This window comes from Herpailurus yagouaroundi, unplaced genomic scaffold (assembly GCF_014898765.1).
Source record: "Herpailurus yagouaroundi ecotype Mexico unplaced genomic scaffold, PumYag 184, whole genome shotgun sequence".
Taxonomy (NCBI): Eukaryota; Metazoa; Chordata; class Mammalia; order Carnivora; family Felidae; genus Herpailurus; species Herpailurus yagouaroundi.
The window spans coordinates 31,216,997-31,235,631 of NW_024412415.1; the positions used below are offsets into that span (position 1 = coordinate 31,216,997).

General features: G+C 51.4%; 1 protein-coding gene across 15 annotated transcripts in view; it reads right to left on the minus strand.

Moving 5' to 3' along the window:
- Window positions 1–18,635, minus strand: part of MEGF11 (multiple EGF like domains 11) — a 363,514-nt gene that overhangs the window by 319,369 nt on the left and 25,510 nt on the right. For 4 of the 15 annotated variants that reach the window (XR_005795871.1, XM_040493021.1, XM_040493019.1 and 1 more), the window contains exon 1: window positions 1,647–1,741. The exons of 1 other annotated variant lie outside the window; for it this stretch is intronic. The gene's annotated coding sequence lies outside the window, so the exon portion shown is untranslated. Of the gene's footprint in view, window positions 1–1,646; window positions 1,745–12,498; window positions 13,098–18,635 lie in introns of those variants that run through there. 10 more of the 15 variants (XM_040493022.1, XM_040493020.1, XM_040493031.1 and 7 more) reach the window with 6 other exon arrangements.

Genomic DNA, 18,635 nt, shown 5'->3' on the forward strand with positions numbered 1-18,635 from the left:
GATGGACTGAGGCAGCCGCCAGCACAGAATCCCCACTGCCGGGGACTCCCTCAGCCCACATGGGGAGCACCAGCAGTCGGGACTCCACGGAGGCTGGGCAGGCTACCTCAAACCACGGAATGCGGGTGTCCAGAGGGAGAAAGAGCTACAGGCTCTGGACAGCTGGGGGGAGGGTCAAGTTCTCGGAGTGGGGTGAGCCTTTCTATGCCCTTGCTGGCTTCCCAGCTTTGCAGACCTGCCTGGGGTTTAAGGCAGAGCTGGGGAGAGCCAAGAAGCTCTTTGGTGGGATCAGGAAATTATAGCACAAGGGAGAGCAGGAAGGACAAGTCATAGGAGCTTATAAATCCTACATTGGCCGGGGCGGTGGGGGGGGTGGGGGGTTGTGCTGTGAGCTACAGATAACTCAGGACTGAAATTAAAAAATCAAACTTGTCCCTTTGTCCTCTCCTGCTCTCTTTGATCCCTCCCTGTGAATAAAATAAATGAAATAAGCCAACTAGATTCTTCAGATCATAGCTTATTAAAGCTGAAAGGGATCTCAGAGATGACGCCAATCCTTTGACTGATGGATGAAGAGACCCAGAGAGGTGAAGCAACATGTCCAAGGTCACACAGCAAGACGGTGGCAGCACCAGGGCAGGAGCTCCTAAGGTCTCCGAAATGTTAAGAGCCTATCACGCGCTGGGGACTGACTCTTCTGGACGCTGGGCTATAGCAGCAAACAAAACAGACGTACGGTTAGCAAATGTAGACCGATGCTGCCCCATAGAACTTTCTGCCGTGATGAAATGCTCCACATCTTGCTCTCCAGCACAGTGGCCACATAGCTGGTGTGGTCAGAGAACAAAATTTTTGCTGCATGCATTTTAGGATTGCTCCGTGTTCGTGAAGGATGGACTGGTTTGTCATTATGTAATGTCCCTCCCCTTCCCTGGGAATTTTCTTTGCTCTGAAGTGGACTTTGCCTGATATTAATAAAGCCACTCATGTTTTTTCTGCTGATCGATGCTTGCACGGTGTATCTTTTTCCAACCAGGAACTGAATTTTTAATTTTATTTGTTTTTAATTAATTCATTTAAATAACCACATGTGGCAAATAGCTACAGTGTTGGACAATGCCATTGTAGAGAGCTCAGTTCCGCCCGTTCTGTCTCCGTGCTGCCGGTGGCTAAGCAGACCAGCTCCTCCCCCCAGGGGAACACCACCAGGGACTGTCCCATGGAAGTCAGAGGCCCCAAGGAAGTTCCCCGACTGGGGGAACCATCCTCGTCACCGTTCGGGATGGAGAAAATGAACCCTGACCCACCCCTCTTCCTGAGATTCCGGAGCAGTTGGGTATACCCAGGGGGCAAGAGACTAAGCGTGAGTTGGCTACTTCCAGAGCAAAACTTTGTCTCCGTCCTTGCTTCAGGCAAGTTCTCCCACCAAATCGGGGTGGCCTGATCCCTCCCCGTTCTGGTCCTCACACTGCAGGGGGCAAGCATGCTCAAAATGTATTCTGGGGGTCTTGTGCGGGGAGCAGGCCTTTGCTTTGCTAGGTTGGCTTCGGCCTGGCCAACAGCGGCTGGAAATGAGACAGTAGAAGGGAAAGGGACGGGCCTCAGGGAGGGGAGAAGTGGCCGCTTGGTTAATTGAGATGACTTACATGTGAGGCTGGCCAGGTAGAACCCATTGCCGCCAAGGACTCCTCGGGCAGAGTGACCTCCTTTCTCCTCCAGGCATCCACACACCCTCCTCCTCGCCGCACTGCTGGGTCTGCTTCCTTGGCATATCACCCCCAAGCCTGGCATCTCCTCAAAGGAGCTCACGGCACCATGGGCATCCTTCCTGCACGTTCGGCACATGCAGAGGCTGCCTTTCCCTCCCAAGGCCCAGCGCGGAGCTGGGGCGCTGTGAGTGTGCCTGGAAGCTCAGTGGAGAGGGCAGGGGAGGGGAAGAGAAGGAAAGAGAAACGGATTGCTACCCTGAGTCAGCAAAGGGCTGACTCACAGGGAATCCAGGGAGAGGGTCCTGATGTCCCGTCTGCCACTAACCTCTAGTTCGGAGTTATAATGCTCGCTCTCTCTCGCGCGCGCGCGCGCTCCTCTCCACACCCCCTCCCCACCTCCAGCCCTTTGCATTAACACTAGAATGCTAAGCCTGAGTTCCAGTCTCTGTGCATCTTGACTCTTTGTCTGCTTGTCTCTTGACATATCCCAGCATCGTTACCGCCCCCAACCATCACTTTGTGCCCTTGCCTTGGTCTCTGTCCTGAGCTTGGAGGACAGTGGAGCTGGGAGCCCAATGCAGGGAGTAAGGGAGGATGGAAACCAGCCGGCAGGGGCCCCTGCGCCCCTGGAACCTCCATATTACACCGAGCACACCTCCACTTTAATTTACACATCTTCTTTCATTTTTTTCACCAAATAAACTGTCACAATAATACAGGAGCTGATTCAATCCGGGCAGAGCTGTACAGATCACATCAGAAAATGACTGATAGTCTTGATGTGGAAATTGCATTTATCATACAGGCAAATAAAGTGTGAAGACGTACACTCAGAATAAAGGTTTCGTCGGCACCGGAGTGCACAATTGACCTGGGATCCGCCCCATCCCCCCGCAAAAAAATGGGGCAACAGCACAGATTTAAAATAAGATTGTAACAGGGAGCAGGAGGGTCTATGGGATCAGGGGCCAGCAGAGGCTGGTGGGTTGGGGTGCATGGGGTCCAGGCAGCGTGGGGAAGAGCGCCGTCCAGACAGACTAAACCACGGTCCCCACCTGTGCCAGGGAAGGGAACAATGGCCGAGGGCTACCGCCCCCGAGAAGTCCTAGGAATTTGCTCCACATTGGAAACTCATGGCGAATTGCTCCGATAATTTACTGGCCCGGCTGGAGAGATGCATCTTTGAACTCCAGCAAAAGACTTTGAAAACCACTCTTAAACCTGGCTCTCAAAGCCCTGTCTGAGATGAATTAAAGGGAATTATGCACATAAACCCCCCAGATCAAGGGGACGCCCACTCTCCTTCAACTGCCTGCAAGCTGATTAGACAGATAGAGTTCACAGCAGAACAGGCACCCGGGCTGGAAAAATAAAATAAAATAAATTTGAAATGCAGAGATGGATGGCTTCTGTCACCAAGTCCCTCCAAAACCACGGTCTGTAAATTGGAACTTCCACTGATGCTAAGGCAAGAGTGATAGCTCAGTGGCGGCCATTGGCCTGCTGGGGTGTTTGGGGAAGGACTCTAGATTCCCCTTAAAAATTACCCACCGCCCCGTGTAAGGGGATCCATATCCAGGAGGATGGTTTGGCTCTAAAATACACCCCATCACACCAAGAAGGAGACACCCAGGCACGGCAAAGCCGGGTCACACTCAGACCCTCGCGTGTACCACACTAACATGGTGCCCAGTGCCTGGGACCTTGCCGGTGTTCAGCAACGTTTACGGAAGACCAGACAAGATGCTGCCATCTTCCCGGGCCCTGCTGAGCCAACTCATCCCCACCTTGTCCTCTCCACTGGCACAGCCCAGGTCCCACATGAGCCACAAGGGGAAGCGGTGGACAGGAACCTAGAACTCTATTCCGCTCAGACCCTGGTCCAGGCCAGAGGCAGCTGACCGTCAGGAGTGCGGAAATTGAGGTTTTCTACCCCAAAGACTGATGTCTCTCAGGCCAGGGCACCTGGAGAGGGAGGCCGGAGGGGGGATGTGTTGAAGGCTATGGCGGCCCACTCAGATCCCCCCTTTAGGACTGAGCCATTCATTTCCAAGTCTCTCTGGGAATTACCCTTGGCCAGAGAAAGCCACTTGGGTCAAGGTCACACCCCAACTCTAGGGGCAGCTGCATCCGATGACTGGTTAGTTGGCCAAAGGGAGGGTGGTTCCCAAGGCTCGGGCCCTTGCCTCGTGGTGAGACGGCTCTGCGGGCCACCCCTCCCCACGGAGGGGAGGCTCCAGTGTGACCCCATCACTGTCCAGCTCCACACTCCACCCCACTTTGCCGCCCTCTCTCTCCACAGGTGTTGATGCCAGGGCACGTGCCACAGAAGTTGAGGTGACATGAGATCCCTTGTCTAGCCTAGTCCGTCATGGCAGGGCCAAGGGGACCCAGAGGGGGGAAGAGGCTTGCCCCTGTGTATGCGGCCGGTCCTGGCAGAGGTGCCCCTAGAACTCAGGCCTCCTGACTCTACGCTTCCCCAGGAACGCTCCCGAAAGGCAAGGCCTTAGATGAGTGATTGAGAAAGACCATTTCCCGGTCCCCACTGGCCCCGGTTTCCACTCTGTCATTTTGTGGGCCCTCACTCCCAAAACACGCTCCGTGGGTGCTCAGCATCTCTTGGCTCATCTAACCGGCATCCTTCTCAGAACGGGGTACGAGTGCTGCCGTTTTACAAGGTTTATCGAGAGCCTCGCTCAACTAAGGAAAGGTACTTTCATCGGTCTCAGCTGGGTTATTACAGTGGACAAGTACCTATGTGTCCCCCCAATTTTTAAATGGAGGGAAAAAAAACCCAGAATCACCCAGCATTTACATTGATTTGGCTAATCCCTAGAGGAGAATACAATTAAACGATAGGAACAAAATGAAAGCTGACTGATGAGTTGCCATTTTAAGACACTTGGTTCAATTAAGCTAAAAGCCTGCTCTCGGGGCCACAGCAGTCGTTCCCAAACACTGCCAGCCTGTCAGATCGGAGTCGGGGCTCCTCAGCAAGAGTCAGGATGCTCTCAGAGCCAACAGGGAGGGAATCCCCGGAATCTGCACCTGAACCTGCCTTTCCCATTTAGGACCAACTTCGCAGATCCCTGCTGACAGCCAATCACCCTTCTCTGGCTGGCTGAGACTCAACCGGGGCTGGGGTATAGACAGGGAACACGGGTTCTAGCTCTAAAGCATGGAACTCCTTGTTTTTTGTCCTGTTGGCTTGCCCATCTGCTTGCTTTATAAAAGATGGGCCCCTGGTGGGAAGCCAGGGCCTGTTTTGCCACTACCTTGCCTCAGTTTTCTCATCTTTAAAATGGGGGCGTCCGTGGGCCATGGAAACCTGGACGTCAGCTCCCTCTCTGTTGAGAACATGCCGCGAAACTTCAAACCAGTCCTTAATCCTCCGTCGGTTGCGGCTTCCTTAGCAGCAAAATCAGCCTTAAGTGCCTGTTTATTCCACCACAAGGAAGCCCACAAGTATTGGCACAGAAAGGACAGCCTCTTCAACATAGAGTTTCAGAACAATGTGATATCCACTGGCAAAAAAAAAAAGTTAAAAATAGGTACATACTTGAACTTGAAATGCTTCACCAAAGAGAATATACAGATGGCAAAGAAGTACATTAGGCATTAGGAGAATGAAAGTTAAAACCACAGTGTAATGTCATTCAGAAGAGCTAAAATAAAAATTAACGATAACACCCAATTTTGGCAAGGATGTGGAGATACTAGGTCACTCCTGTATTACTGCAGGAATTTAAAATGATACAGCTACTCTGGAAAATAGTTTGGCAGCATTTTTTTTTTTTCCTTAAACTAAACATGCAATTACCATATGACCCAGCAATTGCACTCTCGGGCACTTATCCCAGAGAAATAAAAACTTATGTCCACACAAAAACCTACACTACGATGTTTATAGTAGCTTTATTTGTAACAGCCAAAACCTGGAGACAACCAGAATATCCTCCGTGGGCAAATGGTTATACACACACAGTACGCCCATGCTAGGCTGAATAGTGTCCCCCGAAATTCACGTCCACCCAGAACCTCCAAATATGAGCTTAATTGGAAACAGGGTCTTTGCAGATACAACGAGCTAAGATGAGGCCATAGTGGATTAAGGTGAGCCCTCAATCCAGTGACTGGTGTCCTTATGAGAAGGTCACGTGGCAACAGAGGCAGAGATTAGAGCAATGCCCCTGCAAGCCAGGAACAGCCACGGTCGCTGGCTAGGAAGAAGCAAGGGAAGATTCCTCCCCAGAGCCTTTCAAGGAAGCACCACCCTGCTGACACGTTGATTTCAGACTTCTGGCCTCAAGAACCTCAAGAGAATAAATTTCTGTTGTTTTAAACCAGCCGGCTTGGGGTACTTCGTTACAGCAGCCCTCGGAGGCTAATACACCACGGGAAACTACTCAGTAATAAAAAGGAACAAATTGATATGCAACAACCTGGACAAACCTCCGGAGAATTAGGCAGAATGAAAAAAGCCAACCTCAAAAGGTTACATACTCTGTGATTCCATTTATATGACATTCTCAAAATGACAAAATTAGAGTGATGGAAACCAGATCAGTGGTCACCAGGGGAGTAGGGAAAGAAGGCTGGACTATAAAGGGGTAGCACAAGGGAGTTTTATGGGGGGGATAGTGACTGAACAGCTCTGTACCCTGATTGCAGTAGGGGTTCCACGAATCTGAACATATGATAAAATTCACAGAGATACACACACAAAGCGAGTTCATGGAAACACTGGTGAAATCCCAAACACGATCTATAGTTTAGTTAACAGTATGATGTCAACATCAATTCCCAGTTTTTGTATTTATGTTATGTTTACCTGAGATGCTATTTAGCATGGGGGCGGGGGGAAGCCAGGGGAAGGGTACCCGAGCACTCTTTCCTATTTCTGCCGACAATTATTTCAAAATAAAAGGTTTTTTAGAAAGGAGCGTTGGGGAGATTCCGTTATGTTTTACAAGTATAAAAAAAATTAAAATAAAAAAGATGTTACTCTTTGAGGTTGACTTCCAGCAAGTTCTGGAGGCAGACAAACCCAGGTTTCAACTCAGGCCTGTCATTTACTCCCTCTGCTGCTTTGGGCAAGTTACTTCACTTCTCTGAGCCTCAGACTCCTCGTGTGCACATTCTCATACCGGAATAATGACACACTGCCTTTATATTCCATGGAGATGATGTGTGTAAAAGCAACTGAAGCCATCACTAGAACATGGATGGTGCTGAGTAAACCTTAGTTCTGATCTTATCCCAACCAGTGCGACTCCTCCCATCTGTTTTCTGGACCCGCCACTGTATTTGATTCGAGGTCAAATGACCCTTCAAGGTCAAACGGTGTTCTCCTGGGAACCCAAGTGCCTCTAGAATACAGTTCTTCCAGATCTCCCTACCTGGGCCCACATACGGGCTGGGCTGCCCCGGAAACTCAGCCCTCCTTGAAAACAAACACCCCCTCTGGGAGCCCCAACCAAGTCTGCAAAGTTCCCCCGCCATTAAGCCCTCAGTGTTGATAGGGAACAGCACAAACTCTCCCCTGCTCTGAGACCCATTTACTGTCCCTCCCTGTCTTCCCCCCCGTCATTAGCCCAGGTACTATTCCAAATGGCCTTGCAACCTTTATGACTGCAAAGTACATTTTACAGAGTACCTTTCGCACATGTTATATGTCTCTCTAGCACCCCAACAAGACCCTAGCTGGAGGCGGAGCAGGTAAAACCCCAACTTTCCAATCAGGGAGGTGGGTGAGGAGTAAGAAGGAGAAAGGGAAAACCAACCTACTGTGTGCCAAGCACTTCATCTCCTTTCATTTAATGCTTACAAACAAGATTATGACATAGGTAGCATTAAATCTCCATTTTTTCAGATGAAAATAACCTCCTCTTCCTCAGTTCAGAAAGGTAAGCAACATATCCAGTGACACATGGCCAATAACGGCAGAATGGGGATCAGACCCAAGCCTTCCTGACTCTAAACCAGGGATCCTTCCTTCACACCAGGCACAAAGCCCATCATGCTCTCATCCATCCACCCCTCCATCCATCCTTTATTCATTTTAACAAGAAGCAATTGGAAATCTATGGGGGTCTCTTGAAGACCGGACCAGACCCATGAGTGCTCTGGCCCCACATTGTGAAGATCTTCAGATGCTCCTCCTTACATCCCCAAAAGGCTCAATCTTTTCATACTGTGTCATGTGTTTCTACCCTGGGAATTTCCTAGAGCACCCTTTGCCTACTTTAGGCAGTAACACCAATATCCCTTGTCCCTATTGTGCAGGTCAAGTCTGGAAGGATCCTTAGAGAGTAGTCAAGAGGACACTGGGACCCACAGAGGGAAGACACCTGCCTCGAGTCCCACAGTGAGACGGAGGCAGGGGCAGGACTAGCCCCCAGGCCTCCCAGCTCATGTCCAGCCATCTCTGCATGGGTCCCAGCACAGCCGAGCTCCGTCACTGCTGATGGCCGTGCCTGCCATCCTCCTGGGGAGAAGGCTGCCTGGGTCGGGGGCCCACGGCGGTTCCAGCGCTCTCTCTTCCCTTCCACATTCCTAAATCCTGCCCATCCTCAGCCCCACCTCAACCCTGCTTCTCCCTTGAGATCATTCTAACCCATTCTAGCCTCTCCTTCCATGGACCATGGCTGTGTCCACCATATTCCCCCTGATGCCTCTGGATCTCACATGATTTCACAGCCATCCCGAGCCTGAGTTCAACCTTCCTGGTCAGGCCACCACCCTCCTCACAGCAGTTGGCATAGCTGAGAGACTATAAAACAAAAAAAGTGGGGAGGAGATAGAACCCTCTTTATTTGAGTATTTGTCCATACTATCAGACTACCAGTCCAATTTGGGGGGGATCTCTCCTATCTTTTCCCAAACCTGGGGGGAGTTGGCACTTTCCCCCAAAGAACAATCTAGAAGACCTCTCTTCCCACTGTAACATTGCCTAATAAACTACGCAGGATTAAACTTGAGGGTAAAATCCCACCTTGAAGTTGAGACTGCCTCCCCCCCGTGACTAATTGAGACGCCAGGATCAAACTAAGTGTTCCATCCCATTAAATAAAGCCACATAAAAGATGCACCAGCTAACAGCGCTTTCCTGACTTCCTCAAGCTGGCCTGCAGTAAGTATTCCTAATTGTGCTTGTTAAAAAGTGGATTTATGAATCCCAATTAGGCCACTCGCACTTACGCGGCAGCAGTTTTCAATACCCCCGAACCTTCCTTCTGCCCGGGATGAAATTATTTTTGGTGGGTGACAGGATAATTACTGCAACATAAAAGGACCCACCCGGTACCACAGCAGCAGCTTCAGCAGTTCTGTTAGGAGGGCTTGAGGACAAGCAGAGTCTGGATGGCAAATTTAAACCCAGGTGGGGCTGCCGTCACTCCATACCTCCCAGCCCTGCAGGCACCTCTCCTGGTACTTTCTCCTTGGATCCAAGAGTGAGCCGTTAAGGGTCTGACTCTTGATTTCGGCTCAGGTCATAATCTCACGGCTCGTGAGTTCGCGCCCCGTGTCAGGCTCTGTCCTGGGACTCTCTTGGGATTCTCTCTCTCCCTCTCTCTCTGCCCCTCCCCACCTCAAAACAAATACATTTAAAAGTGTGTATTTATACATATTTTTTTTAATTTTTTTTTCAACGTTTATTTATCTTTGGGACAGAGAGAGACAGAGCATGAACGGGGGAGGGGCAGAGAGAGAGGGAGACACAGAATCGGAAACAGGCTCCAGGCTCTGAGCCATCAGCCCAGAGCCCGACGCGGGGCTCGAACTCCCGGACCGCGAGATCGTGACCTGGCTGAAGTCGGACGCTTAACCGACTGCGCCACCCAGGCGCCCCCTATACATATTTTTTAAAACAGCCTCTAGATGCTGCCCTGCCTTGCATTCCCCCTGCCCTTTAGTTCCTGATGGCTCCCCAGCTCTGCCGGTACCTTCCCACCCCAGAGCAAGTTCTCCCCACTGAATGGCCTTTCCTCAGCCCTGCGCTTCCCCATCTTCCATAAAGATCCAACTCAAACGCCTCCACCTCCAGGAAGCCTTCCTTACTTGACCCAGCCTCTTGCGCCTGCTGCTGCTCAAGCACATGCATCTGTCCGATTCCTCAGGTGTGTTTGTCCCCGGCTCTGGGCCATGAGCTCTCTGAGGGCAAGGACTGGTCCTCTTCATCCTCTTCCCCAGTGTCTGACACCTGGTAGGCCGGCTCACCCACTCACTCCTTTGATCTTCTTATTGGAACCCAATTAAAAATGGGCAAAGGATCTGAACAGGCTTCTCCAGGGACGATATACAAATAGCTAAAAGGCACATGAAAAGAGGCCCAGCATCGCTAATCATCGGGGAAACATAAATCAAAACCACAATGAGATACCACCTTGAGCCATCAAGATGGCCGCTGCTGAAAAAACAGAAAAAAACAAGTGTTGCTGAGGATGTGGAGAAATTAGAGCCTGCATACACGGCTGATAGCGACGGAAAACGGTGCAGCCGCTTTGGAAAACAGTCTGGCAGTTCCTCCGACGTTAACCACAGAGTTACCGTATGACCCGGCAGTTCTACTCCTACGTACACACTCCACGTAAATAAAAATACATTTCCATGCAAAAACTTGCGCAAAAACTTCAAGGCTGTATTATTCCTTGTATAGTAGTCCCAGCATCCATCGTCTTGATGAACGGATTTTTAAAAATCCATACACTGGAGTATTACCCAGCACCAAAAAGGAACGAAGGACTAGTTCATGCTACGACAGGGATGAACCTTGAAAATGTTGTGCTAAGTGAAAGAAACCAGTCACCAAAAAAAAACCCCATATATGATATGAACCCATGCATGTGAAATGTCCAGAACAGACAGATCCATAGAGACAGAAGGTAGATTCGTGGTCACCAGGGGCTGGGGGAGACAGAATAAGGGTGACTATGCAGGGGGTAAGGCGTTCCTTTCTGGGATGATCGTGGTGATGGTGGCACAGCCCTGTGAATATACTAAATCCCACTGGATTATAATAAGATACTAAAAGCCACTGAATTGTACGCTTAAATAGTGAATTGTATGGCATGTGTATTATATTTCAATAAAGCCATCACCAAAATTATTTTCATTTTAAAAATCACTTGCTGGGCACTTACTATGTGGGGAAGGGAGCAGCATAAGAAGGGCTGACCCCAGTAGCCTGAGCCCCGGGGCAGCCCTCTACTGAGGCTCGCTTACCATGGAGCACCTTCCTGCCACTATCGCAACCTCCCTCAAGATGTCAGCTCCCTGCTTGGCCCACAAAACACTGACCACGACCTCCTTCCTTGAATCAGTCAGCACGGGGTAAATTTAATCAACAACAGGACCACTTTTACCTAGGGACATAGTATACACAGCAGTTAAAAGCAGTCTCTAGAACAAGACCTCTTGGTATCAAATCCCAGCTCTGCCTGTTACCAGCTGGGTGACCTTGGACAAGTTACCTCACCTCTCTGAGCCTCGGTTTCGTCACCTGTAAAATGAAGGCACGCCAACATTATCTACCTCTTCAGGCTGTTGGATAGATTCAACGAATGAATACATATGAAGTGCCTGACATCGTGTAAGTTCTATACAAGGGTCGGCGAAACGATTTCCCGAGAGCGGGGAGTGACTCTCACGAATGGGGTGAGCGATGGGCAGGTCTCAACAAAGTTCAGTCAACAGCTCCAAACACCCATTTCTCCTGGAATTATGTGATTTTTCCCCAGCCCTCTCTCCCTTTAGCCAGAACATGTCAGCCCCTCTGCTCCCCACAGAAAAGGGTCTTTGCTCCCTCGAGTGCCAGAGGGCGTGGTCACCAGGAAGAACATGGCAGCGTGCTCTGACTGTCCTGGGGACCCTGGGACAGGGAGGCAGGTGTGCAGCAGGGAGAGGCCCCGGACGGCGGAGCAGCCAGCCAGAAGGGCCCGGCCCTGCCATCTGCTCCCCCAGTCACAGTGAGTGGCCTGGCATGGATTCACACTTGCTCACAGCCCAGCCTCTCCCAAGCGCCCGTTAGGGAGCAGCTCGAAGGCCCAGCCCGCAGGAGCCATTTCCTGTCACAGGGGAGAGGGGAGCGGCCCTGCCCAAAGGAGAGGCCTCTGCAGGGCCTTGGCCCAATGTACATACTCCCATTCTGCTTAAGAGTGGCGATAAAAACCAGCTCTCTCCCCAGGGAAGTGGTGGCCGAGGCGCCTGTTCAGGAGGCAACACGGCTTGGATAAGCCCCAGCGAGGAGCTGTGAGACGAGCGCTCGATGGGTGACATCGCCCTCCACGCCACCAGGCTCCCCACCAGGTTTGGGTAATCATTACTTTGTGTAATGCTTATTTTTGAGAGACAGACAGACAGACAGAGCAGGAGCGGGGGAGGGGCAGAGAGAGAGGGAGACACAGCATCCGAAGCAGGCTCCAGGCTCCGAGCTGTCAGCAAAGAGCCCGACGCGGGGCTCGAACCCTCAAGCCGCAAGATCATGACCTGAACCGACGTCGGACGCTTAGCCGACTAAGCCACCCAGGCGCCAGCCCCCCACCCCCCCCCCCCCGCCCCCACCCCAGGTTTGGATCATTAAAATGCTTCCTTAATGACTGCTCTTTGGAAGCAGAGGCCCAGCGGGCTTGACCCGTCGGGTCACATCTGGTATGCGCACATCACACTGACACCCATCCTCACACTTACATAAACACGCGGGCATATACTCACACTCACACATGCACACCACTGCTCACACACACACTTACACGTTCACACTCGCACACACGCGCACTCACACACATACCCGGAGGCAGCCCCTCGGCCCTCCAGGGCTCTGGGCTCTGCTGACAGCACAGGGGGCCAACAGGTCAGTCACAAGATTATTCTCCCACTTGCCAGGCTCTTGTCCTCCTTCAGAAAATTAGTACCTGGGCAGGATTCCCAGGGTGGTGGCGCGTATAGTGGAAAACACCAGGGTCCAGGGAGAGCTCTGAAAACCGCCATGCTGGAAGAAGGTTCCAAGGACATCCGCAGCCCGCGGGGAATAAACATGGACAGTGGTGGGGAGGCAACATTTTCTTAGGTCGTCAGAAAACATGCCAGGGGTTCGCGGTTTATAGAGAATGTCTTCCTGCACTGTCTCATCGAGCCCTGCTGTACCACTAACCCGCCGAGGCATCGCGAGCCTCAGTTTCCTCGTGGAGTTGCCGTGAAGATTCAAGGAGATAATGCATGGAAATTGCTGGGCCCAGCGCCTGCCACATAGTAAGCCTCAGTAAGTGATAGCTTTTATCCTCGGTATTATTAATATTGGATATTAATATCAATAAATCCTACAGCAATCCTGTGAGGTGTTACTGTCTTCTCTCTGTACAAATGGAAACAGAAGATGATTTATGCCCGAGATCGCTTCTCCGCGTGGCAAAACCGGACTCAGGCCTTCCACCTCTAAGGAACACCTGCCACTGCTCCATGCCGACCGCTCACCTGGGACCTGCTTCTCCCAGCCTGGCCCCACAGTGTCCTCCTTCCCAGTTCATCCCACGGACGTGGTCTGTGTCCTACTGTCCGGGATGTGCTCGGAAACGGCTTTTCTATTTCTTTATCCCCATCCCCATCCCCTAAAGCCCCCAGGGAAGAGCTAACCCTGGCCCAGTTAGACAGCAAATCCTTTTATGCTCCAGATCCCCCTCTCTTAAGACCACGTGGACCAGCCACCCAACCTCCGGGATTGCCCCTTCCTCCCTGTCAGACTCTGTCCCCAAAAGGCCTGCCAGGGGAGGTGCGGTGGAGGCCACAAGACCCCAAGCCCAGGGGCTCATACAAGTTCCTGTTCCTGCTCTAGCCCCAGATCACCCTGAGACCTTGGGGTCAGTCACTTCCTATCTCTGGGCCTCGGTTTGCTCTCTGGCCAATGAGGGGCCAGAAAGGTCCTTCAAGCTATGACATCCTCTGAGGCTGGGAACCTGCATAAGATCTCAAAATCCAAGGCAGGTTGGTGGGGAAGATAATCTGGGACGAAGGAGCCTTTGAAATCGTATCACAGCAGGAAGGCTCTTGAGAAGATGCTGTACGCAGAGGGTGTTCAAGTAATAGAAGTCAATAAAGAGATGCTGCCCTTCCCTCAGGCTCATTGCAAGGCTGTCCCCACAGGAGCCCTCACAGACAGACAGACCCACTCCTCCTGCTATCCTAGGTATCCTTTTAGAGCTACTTGGGGGAGACTATGGAGCTCCAGAGAAAGGGGCAGCCCGCTGGTGGGAGGGCCCACCCACTGACACCCACATACAGATACACACTAGAGAGGAGCCAGACCCAACAGGACAGGGAACCAGGCCAGGCAGGCCTGCCCCCAGAAATACGAGCTCCCCACACCAAAGCGGGGACCGCTCCCCGTGATCAGGCCAGCCGCCCCCCACAGACTGAACCATCTCCTACCGCAGCCGGCTGAGGGATCAGGGTTTATCAACCTCATATAATGTTCTTGCAGATTTTTCTTCCACACTTCTCCGCTCTGTCTGGGCCCCTCCTGAAATAGATTGCTGAAGTTCCCATGATCTCTGGCTTCCAGTTGGGTCTGGCCAACAGGGCAGCCCAGAAGTAAAAGCAGGGCAGGAAGAGAGTGAGCAGGGTCACTGCGATTTGGCCGAATCTCTTCTGGAAAGCCACATTCCTATCAGGCAGCCCTCTCTATGCAGTACCCTCCCCTAGTGCACGTGGCCCAGGGATGCTAACTGCTCCCCACGGTTGCTAGCCTCAGAGTGCTGCCCTATCCTTTGTCAGCTTTCCTAAACTTTGCCCATACCTTTGTAAACAGTCCCTTTGTTAAACACGCGTCAAATCAATTACCCAGCTTGAATGTGCCCCCCGCTTCCTGCCAGGACCCCAATACATCACAGAAGGAGAATGTTCTTGGCCCAATCATGATGACAGAATTGTCACGACCAGGAACAACAAAGTCGGGCAGAAACAGCTTTGGGGGTGCCTGGCCTTGTGGCTTCTCAGTACTGTGGAGCCCTCTGTGGTGAAGTCCCCAACCCAAATGCCCCTGCGGGACCCAGCCAGGAACGTGAATGAGCCCAAGATTCCCAGGGGCCATGGCAACCCAGGCAGCACGAGACCCAGTAGAACAGGAGGCTGCCATTCAGCCCCCACCAAGGTTGCCAGGCAGGAACGCGGGTCTGGAGTTACCAATCTTCTAAGTATTCTAAGGAAATTGGAAATAACATGCTTTTATGTGAACTTTTCTCCTGGTTCATATGTTTTAAGAGCAAAATGTCAGCCAAACGCATCTACGGCCAACAGAGAGTTATTTGTTCCCCCTACTGGTTAGGCTGTAAGACTGAAATCCTATCTTCTAGGAAGACAGTTCAGAGGGACGACAGCTTTGGTGGCCCTGCAAGGCTGTACACTCCCAATCTCTGAGTCTCTGCCCTGGGGAAGGAAGAGGGCCGACAAGATCCTCTGGGGAAGAGGGCCCCTGGCAGAGCCCAGGCCACAGGGAGAGGCAGGCAGCAGGTGACAGTGAGGTCCACAGCCCCAGGTAGGGGACAATGAGCTGGCCTCTAACAGTTTCGGGTTATTTGGGGTTTGTGGGTTCATTTGTCCACTAGTTAGTTACCAAGCTCTGTTTGTCTTGAGGTCGCACTAAGTTCGTGTGGAAGTGGCAGTGGTCCATACTCCCCATCCTGGCGAGGGAGCTGACGGCAGCTCCTGGGAGAGGGGGAAATTGGTGTCCTCACAAAAGCCCAGCGTCTGTCCTCCTTCAGGGACATCCAGTCACTGGGTGCTCAGGTGGCTGTATCTCAGAAAGGGCGTCTTATCCCTCCGGCTGCCTCCAGGACCAGCCAAGCTCCCAAATTTGCTTAGGAGAAGAAAACCTCTCCAGTAAGGAAGAGCCTCCAGCGAGACCTTCCTCAGCTTTCTTTTTTTTTTTTTTTTATTATTTTAATGTTTATTTGAGACAGAGAGAGACATAGCATGAGCGGAGGAGGGGTAGAGAGAAAGGGAGACACAGAATCTGAAGCAGGCTCCAGGCTGCGAGCTGTCAGCACAGAGCCCGAGGCAGGGCATGAACCCACGAGCCATGAGGTCATGACCTGAGCCAAAGTTGGACGCTTAACCGACTGAGCCACCCAGGCACCCCAAGATGGTAAATTTTATGTTATGTGCACTTACCGCAAAAAAAATAAAAATCACCGGCCCCCCCCCCCGCCCCCAGCCAGGGCTTGGTCTAGCTTACCAATGGAGTTCCATTAATATCCACACGATTGGGCATTTTTGGTGACGAGACTGGATAGTAATAAGAAATTATAATACTAATGATGACAGATGCCTTACATTTATGCCGCGCTTTGAACTTTAGGAAGAAGAAATAATAAACCTAACAATAGTAATGATAGATGTCTTACATTTGTATAGCACTTTGAAGTGTGCAAAGCACTTTCACAGACTTAATTTCATATCATCTTCAAAATCCTCCTTATAAAAAGTTGGGGGGGGGGAGAGTAGATGAAACAAGACAGGTGAAATGCAAATCACCAGTGAAGCAGGATAATATGGACATGGGGGCACACTATGCTGCTCTCTCTACTTGAGGATCTGTTTGAAATTTTCTGTTACAGTTTTTTAGGGGCCCCTGGGTGGCTCAGCCCATTAAGCATCCAACTTCGGCTCAGGTCATGATCTCACGGCTTGTGGGTTCGAGCCCCACGTCAGGCTCTGTGTTGACAGCTCAGAGCCTGGAGCCTGCTTCGGATTCTGTGTCTCCTTGTATCTCTGCCCCTCCCCCACTCACACTCTGTCTCTCTCCTCTCTCTCTCTCTCTCTCTCTCTCTCTCAAAACTAAATAAACGTTAAGAAAAAATTTTTAAGAAAAAAGTTTTTTAAAAAAACACTCTAATATGTCAGCAAAGTAAGAGGCATTATCAGCACCAGGTTTGTTTTTTAATCTAAAGAAACTGAAGCTCAGTCACTCAGTTTGTGTGGATCCACACGTTCAAGGTTAGAGAAGTAGCATCTCCACCCCCTGTCGAGTGCTCTCTTTCCTACCTCACTGTTGCCCAAAGTGGGTCCAACAAACACCGTTTCCTCAGAATGTTAACAGTTCTACAGAGACTAAGAAAAGATGGTTAAATAAGTTTAACAAAGGGTTAAACAAAGCATGCGAGTCCATTTCCTGCAGGACTTGTCAGAGCCTTTATAGGGCATTCTGTAGAAAGAGTATTCCCTAGAACACTGCTTGGGAAACATCAAGGAGCGTTAGACCCACAGGTACAGAGGAGCCCTATTATGCACCCCAACCCCCCTCTGGCCCCCAGAGCAGGGCTTTCCAGAGATCAGAACCCTGGCCAAGTGTAACCCACGTGAAAGGATGTGCTACAGATGAGCCCTGCCGGATATATGCAAGGTGCTGGGTGACAGAAGGAGATCAAACATAATCTGCCAAGGGAGCTGGGGACAACTATGGGGGTTATAAGGCCGCCAGACAATGACTGGGTCAGAACATGAGTGGTCACCAATGACAAGAGACACATACGAGGCCTTCCCCAGTCCTGGTCCTCCAGGCTCCCAAATTATGTCAGAGCCCCTTGAAACTTCACTTTGGAGGAGGGAGAGGGCTTGTGTTTCCTGCACCGGCTGCCCCTGGGCCTGAACAGATGCTCCAACCCTCTCCCGAGCCATGAACTGGGTTGCTGATTCAAGCTCTCTCTCTCTCCCTCCCTTGCCAGTCCTCTACCCCTGGACCCTTTAGTGCTTCTTTGGCAGTTTCACAGGCCCTTTGGGCGTCTATACTGATGCTTAATCACTAATGAAGCACAGGTTTTTTTCCATCTTCCTCTCCACCCTTCTCCCGCCCGGTAGTGAGGCTTTGGGCCAGAGAAGAGCAAGTAAGAGAAAATAGGACCTGCTTTGTGAAAGCTGGAAATGCATCTGTTTATTATCCTCAAATAACAACTACTTCTCATTGAGCACTTACTGTATGCCAGGCCCTGGGCTGGATAATCACCCACATACAAACTCCACAGCAACGCTAAGAGGGAGGGCCTGTTTTACATCCCATTTTGCAGAAGGGCAAACTGAGGCACCCAGAGGGGAAGGGATTTGGCCCATACCACCTAAATGAGGAGTGATACCGAGCTTTGAACCCAGGCAGGGCGAGTCTAGAGACCCCGCTCAGAACCATTACACTAAGCTGCCCCCAACCCCCGACAGGCGGTCCCCGGTCAGGAGCCTGCAGAGCTGGAACTCCCCGAGGGGCAGGTCTTGAGAGGCAAGAATGGCCCGGGGGCAGCCGGCCCAGAAGCACCAAGACCCCTAGACTGTAGAGACCGTCTCTAGCAACCCCAGCAATGTCCCAGAGCCACTGACTATCCATGTGCCTTTGTGCCCACCCCTCCACGCCCCGTCCTGGTCACCTGCCATTAAGAAGTCTTGACCTGTGTGCAGCAGCAACAGCCTGGTCAAGGCCGTGGGAGCTAGAATTAGTTGTGCTGTCAGACTTAGCATCTCAAGTCCCCAGGGAGGGGCACCCGGGGGGCTCATCGGTTAAGCATCCGACTCTTGATTTCAGCTCAGGTCATGATCTCGCGGTTTGTGGGTTTGAGTCCCACATCAGGCTCTGCGCTGACAGGGCAGAGTCTGCTTGGGATTGTCTCTCCCTCCCTCTCAGCTCCTTCCCTGCTCATGCTCACTCTCTCTCTTGCTCTTAAAATAAATAAATACACTTTAATACACACACACACACACACACACACACACACACACACACAGATAAAAGTAAAAATATAACAATAAAAATAAAGTCTCCAGGGAGCTCTGGGTAACCGCGTGCCATCCGAGCTCTGGCCTTCCCTTCACCCCAGCCTGTTGGCCCCCTCTAAGATACTGGGTTTCAGGGGCACCTGGGTGGCTCAGTTGGTTAAGCGTCCAGCTTCAGCT